Raw genomic sequence first — 5,891 nt, 5'->3', positions numbered from 1 at the left:
CGCCCCACACCTACGGAGTGAGTCACCCTTGAGTCCACTGCCCCCATGGGGCAAGGATTCGGGAGACATCCCCGTGGTGGCATGCAGATCTTTGTGAAGGCATTCAAGATCAGATACACCCTTTAGAAGATGATGAGGACCACAAGGAGGACCACAAGGCCCCCGGCAAGAGCCTTGCCGGGGATGACAGCAAGCGCCACGGCAAGACCCTTGCCGGGGCCCTGGCAAGGCCCTTGCCAAGAACACCCGTAGGGCCACCATCAGGCCCACGCCAGTCAAACCTCCACCACTGTTCGCATGCAGCTGCCGACCCAACCAGCTGGGCAGGCACCTGCGTGGCGGCATGTAGATATTCGTGGAGACGTACCACTGCGCCACCTCAGCTGCCTCCCTGCCTACATGGCACCGCGGGCACCGCTGGCCAGGGCGCGTGTCAACACGAGAGGGAGCGGCGATGGACGAGACAGGGCTCTCCCCCGTCCCCAATAAAGCAAGACACCTGGGCAAGACGCATTAAATGCGCCTTGTCATGTAATGTGAGGGATCACCTCGCATCACTGTTCCCTTTCCACCTCCTGTGTGACACTATGGCTACCCCTTTTCCTATAAAAGGAGGCCCGAGGCGACCAGGAGAAGGATTCGGCTTTTTGGAGCTCCTCACGCCCCATAGCTAGCTCAAGAACACAGATATACAATCCACCAAAGCAGGAGTAGGGTTTTACGCATCCTCGCGGCCCGAACCTGGATAAACGAACCGTGGGCTATCTGTTTGATCCGCTCTTCTCACGACCCCGCGCCCCACAACCGTAGTAGGGATTCTTGTGATCCCATAGGTGTCGTTACCACCGACATCTTTGGCGCCCCAGGTAGGGGACGCAGTTGTGAGAATCGGCTCTAGCAGTTAGCCCGGCACTCCTTCATCTTCGTGACCCTTGAACAAGAAAGGAGGCTAGAAGATCGACACTCGAGCGATCGCAAACAGAAGCTAAGTTGCACTGAACCCTTATTTATGCTACCCTTCTTATTTGAGGTTATTCCCCCCGGAGATATTTGCTTTGTATGAGAAACCTGCACGCCAGGGGGCTCTACCACGATCGGCAACGCCCTTGCCCTGTTTCGAGTCCGCTCAACAGCTCAAGCGGCTGCGTCGAGAATGGCAGAGTAGCCTTCCGCGATCAGCAACGCCCCCGATTCTGACTCGAGTCAAACTCGACAGTTCGAGCGGCCGCTTTCAGAATGGAAAGGTGGCCCGTCCGGCAACACGCGGACCCGGCTGGCCATGGGGATCCGTCCCCAATACGCCGCTAGGGGCTTCCGCGCCGGCAAGCCTTCCCGATCGACGTAGGGCACGCATACAAAGAGGAATTGAACGGGGAAATAACATGCTTGAAAATTAAGACTACTTCAAAGTTATATTACATCACATCATAGCTGTGGTTCTAACTAAAGATAAAATTTGTCTTGGTCGGGAACCCGCAGCAGCGAAGAAGAACAGGATGCCTAATCCCGGCGCTGGCCTTCCACCCTCTTGATTTCGTCGATGCAGTCCGTGATGGGCTTGATGCGCTCCTTGAGCACCGTGAGGTCAGCACCATCCGGCAAGCTCTTCATCGCGGCCGCGAAGTCAAGGTCGGGATTCCAGTACGCCGTCTTGGTGAGGACCTTGGTCACGACCCTCCGGCAAAGTCGCCGGGCCTCCTCGGCCAGCATGGCCGTCCTGTTGGAGTGAAGATAAGCCAAGGCTCCGAGGACGCCCTCGAAGAACAGGGTCAACTTGGTGTTGACGGTCCCGCTGCGCTTAGGGGCGTACGTCACGTGTGGCATCCCCATGGTGGCCAACTGCGAGGTGACCCTGCCGGTGACCTCCTCCAGACGGCTAATCCATCTGTTCTCGCCTGCCACATAATCCTGGTAGGAGGCGGCCTCGTTCGCCCGTAGCTACTTCTCCTCCTCCAGACTCCTGGTCAAGGTCTCCTCCCGAGCCCTGCTCTCCGACAGCATCTTCTCGAGATCCTCCAGCTTCAGCTTGAGGTCTCTGACGGAGTTTTGCGCTTCGGAGAGCTCCCCAGCCCTGCTGATGACCGCTCCTTGCGCCTCCACCAAGGCACTATTGAGCGTGCTCTTCTCGTTGGACAGCTTGAGGGCCTGCTCCTTCAGCTCGTCCTGCGCCACCTCCAACTCACTTACCTTGCTGGCATGGGCCAGAGCCTGGGCATCGAGTGCCTCCTTGTGCCTCTGCTCCAGCTCATGAGTCCGCCACGCGACAAGGGCCTCGAGCTCCTCATCCTTGCCACGGAGCGCTGCGGCAAGCTTCGCCTCACGCGCGATGAGGTCCTCTTCCTGGGAATCCAAGGTGTCTTGATGTTGGTTCCGGGCGGCCTCGGCCGCGGCAGCCAAGTTCGCCGCCTTTTCCTGGGCCTTCTCGATGTCGGCCATCTTCATGGTGAGCTCCACATCGCGCTCGGCCAATTTCTCCTAAAAGGCCCTCGGCTACTCGCGAGCCTGGTGGAACCAGGTCTGCGTCTCGGCAACACGCACCTTGAAGTCCACCTCCGCGTTGTCCACCGTTGCCATCCTGGACTTGACCTTGTCCAGGCGAGCACGGTAGAGCACTTGGAGCTTCCGAAAATTGGCCCCCATGGCACGGAAAAGCTGCTCTTCTGGAGAACCATCGCCACCAACGCCCGGCTCATCAACCATCTCGAGCCCGGTGGCGGCAAGCACCTCGCCGTCGAAAACTTCCCCTTCAGCGGGCGCCCGGCTTGACGCCCCTGGGAGGTGGACGAAGAGATCCTCGCCCACCTTTAGATATCTGTCGGGGCCCGAGGTTGAAAAGGAGGGAGGCTGGTCCCCCACCACCTCTTCCTCGGCGGAGGCCTTGCCGGCCTCACCGGCAGGTCCACCGCTGGCGCCCTCGGCAGAAGCCTCGCCGGTCGCCTTGGCGGCCCCCGCCGCGGTGTCCTCGGCAGCATCCTTGGCGGCCTCCTTGGCAATGTTCCCAGCAACGGTATCCACGTCCTCCATACCTGTTGAAGGAGGGCCTGGGCAGCAACAGGAGCAATGAAGCCAAGAAAAGATTAAGGAAAAAACAGAGACGAAGGACAGGCGACTCACCAGTGCCAGGCTGTGAAGCAGAAGTCCCCTCTCGGCCAGCATTTGGCGTCATGGTAGAGCCACCACCGCCAAAGTTCCCCTCTTCCTCCATGGGTGTGGGCTTCGTGCCTGATGCCCTTGCCAGGGACGCCCCCCGCGGCGGCGTAGTCGATGGGGATGGTGTGTTAGGAGTAGCCCTCTGTGGCTCCTCCTGCTGCCGCTCCCCTCCTGCAAACCCGACAAGGTCAGCATCATAGCATCGAGCACCTACCACATGTCGAGTAAGAAGAGGGTGACGAACTTGCGCTGGGGGCTGCGCCGGGGGCTGTTGTCCGGGCTGCTCAGCACCACCAGTGGTGTCTTTGAAGCCCCAGCCGGGGGCTGGCTGCTCGCCAAGGTCCTCGCCCTCTTCACCCTCTGGGCCAATGTCTCTGTCTCCCTACGGAAGCAAAAATGGATCAAGACAAGCGACCCAATTCGAGGAAATGGAAATGACAGTAAGGAACGGAGAACATACTCGTCATCCGGCTCCTCCTCTTCCACCAGTTTCCTTTTCCTCTCCGGGCTGAGAGGCCCGAGATCAAAAGGGAGCTCCACATCATCATCCGAGTCGAAGCCTGCCAGAGGAGGCGAAGGAGGCGACGGGGTTTGTGCGTGCCTGGATGAGGAAGGGGCTGTTGTCTTCTTCTTCTCAGCGGCCTTCGTCAGCCTCTTGGCTGCCGTGGCCCTTGTGTGGCGCCCAGACCCCTCCAGGGTCAATTGAGGCTGCGCAGCCCTGCCGGGCCGGACCGGCTCACCGGAGCCAGCCCGCCGCGGGACTCGCCCTCTTCCCCTGGTTGGCGTCGAGCCTGCCGCCACGTCCTCCTCCTCCCCCGACGACTCGTCGGCCGCGTCTTCGACGAGCGGAGATCCAGTGTCGGCGCTGCTGACCTCCCCGGAGGCCGCCGCCTACCGGGTGAGTTCCTCTTACTCCGCCGCCATTGCGGCCTTGTCCTCCACGCCCCCGGCGCTGCCGGCCTCCATGGCAAGATGTGCCTCCCTCGCCCTAGTGGCGATGTAGTCCAGCTCTGCCTGGGTGGTGTCCATGATAAGACACCGCTCGGCGTCGGCATTGACGTACACCTCGATCAGGGTGTCGAAGAATTGCTGCACATCCTCGTCCTTCGGCTCCTCCCAGCTCGGGAAAGGGCCGTGCGCATTACAGTCCGGCATCATGGCGATGATCTCGGACCGACACGAATTGTTGCACAAGGGACCACCCCCGCTAGCAGCTTGAAAAATGGCCCCTTGAGGGCGTTGCCAACCTTTGCGGCAGCCCTCGCAGCCTTGCCGGTCCGCTCGACCTCGCCATCGCGACACACATCAAGCTGGAAAAGCCGCTGGCAGAAGTGGGCATGCACCAGCACTGTGAAGTTATGATCGAGGCCGGGGCGGAGTCGCATAATTTCAGCCGGGTTCGTAAAGAGCCAAGCTGGCCTCCCCTTGCTGTGCAACAGGGCGATCCGGCGGTGAATGAAGTCCGCCCCGATCATCTCAAGGGTGAGTCCGGCCTGGGTGAGCCGGAGAATCCTGGTGGTGGCGACGGTGAGCCTCCCACCGGCGGCATCGACATCGCTCCAATCACTGCCATGGACCGGCGGAACTCGCCGGACCTTGCAGAATTCCGGCGGGTGCTCATCTTCAATCCAGCACCACTGGCCACGCCATTCCTCCCACCTCTCCTTCACGGCACCGTCCGGGTACGCCCCCTTGGATCTTGGGATCCAGGTGACGCAACCGGAGACGGCTCCTCCCGGCTGGATTCGAGGGAAGAAGTAATGGCGGAAGAGCGCTGTGTTGGGCTGCACCCCGGCAAAGCCTTCGCAAAGATGCGCGAAGAAAGCCCACCGCATTCGGAGTAAAATCCAAGAAGCAAAAGCCGAGGGTGCGCATAACGTCGCAAAAGAAATCGGAGAAAGGAGGGCATAACCCGCAAGAAAAGTAATCAACGAAGAAGGGGTACCGATTTGAGGCAGGATCAGCGCAAGCAACAGGAATGATGCGCGTCGATGGGTGTCCTGAATTCTCCCCCCCCCCCCCCCCCGTCTTCACTCCCCATAGGGGCCTGAAGGAGGCCCGGAGCTCTTGAACATCAACCGTCGAGGGGAAGAAGAAGGCGGACTTCGTCCGGTCCCCCGACAGCGTGCTCTCCGGCGGCTCCACCGTCCCGGCGCCCTTAGCCACCTCCTTACCCTTGGCGAATAAGGGAGCCATGGCGACCAAGAAGTTCAGAGGGCTGAGGAAGGGGGATGGCGAAGCAACGATGGCAGGCGACGGAGGAAGCTTAGGAAGGAAGGAAGAGAGGAAACGTCGGCTCTGAGATTGGAAAAGGCACGAGGAAAGAGGAGAAAGTGAGCAGCGCGCCCGCGGTTATTCCTTCTTATGGGGGAAAAACGCGGGCCGCCTCCTTTCACATTAACTATGATGTGACACATGCCCGCGGGAAGCAGCCCCACGCATGCCGCCCACGTCACACACGCCTCCCCACGCCGCGCCACACGCGGGAAGCATGGGAAGCGCAGCGCGCGAAGAATCTTACCGCGGTAAAAACCGCCCCGCCTGCCCGCGCACCGTTTTTCACAGCCCAACGACGCGATTGCGCTTATGTGTGGCCCAGGCCCGTGGGCTCCTGTCGGTGTACAAAAAGAGGGGTACGCTTTTTGTACCCCTATAACTGTGCACAGGCAGTCTGAGCCACAGGCACCACCATACTGAGCAAGGCAAGGGAGGTGAGCCAAGGTAAGGCCGAAGCTCAGGAG

This window comes from Triticum urartu, chromosome 3A (genome assembly GCF_056163025.1).
Source record: "Triticum urartu cultivar PI428250 chromosome 3A, HENAU_Tu73, whole genome shotgun sequence".
Classification (NCBI taxonomy): domain Eukaryota; kingdom Viridiplantae; phylum Streptophyta; class Magnoliopsida; order Poales; family Poaceae; genus Triticum; species Triticum urartu.
Note: the sequence above shows the minus strand (reverse complement) of the source record.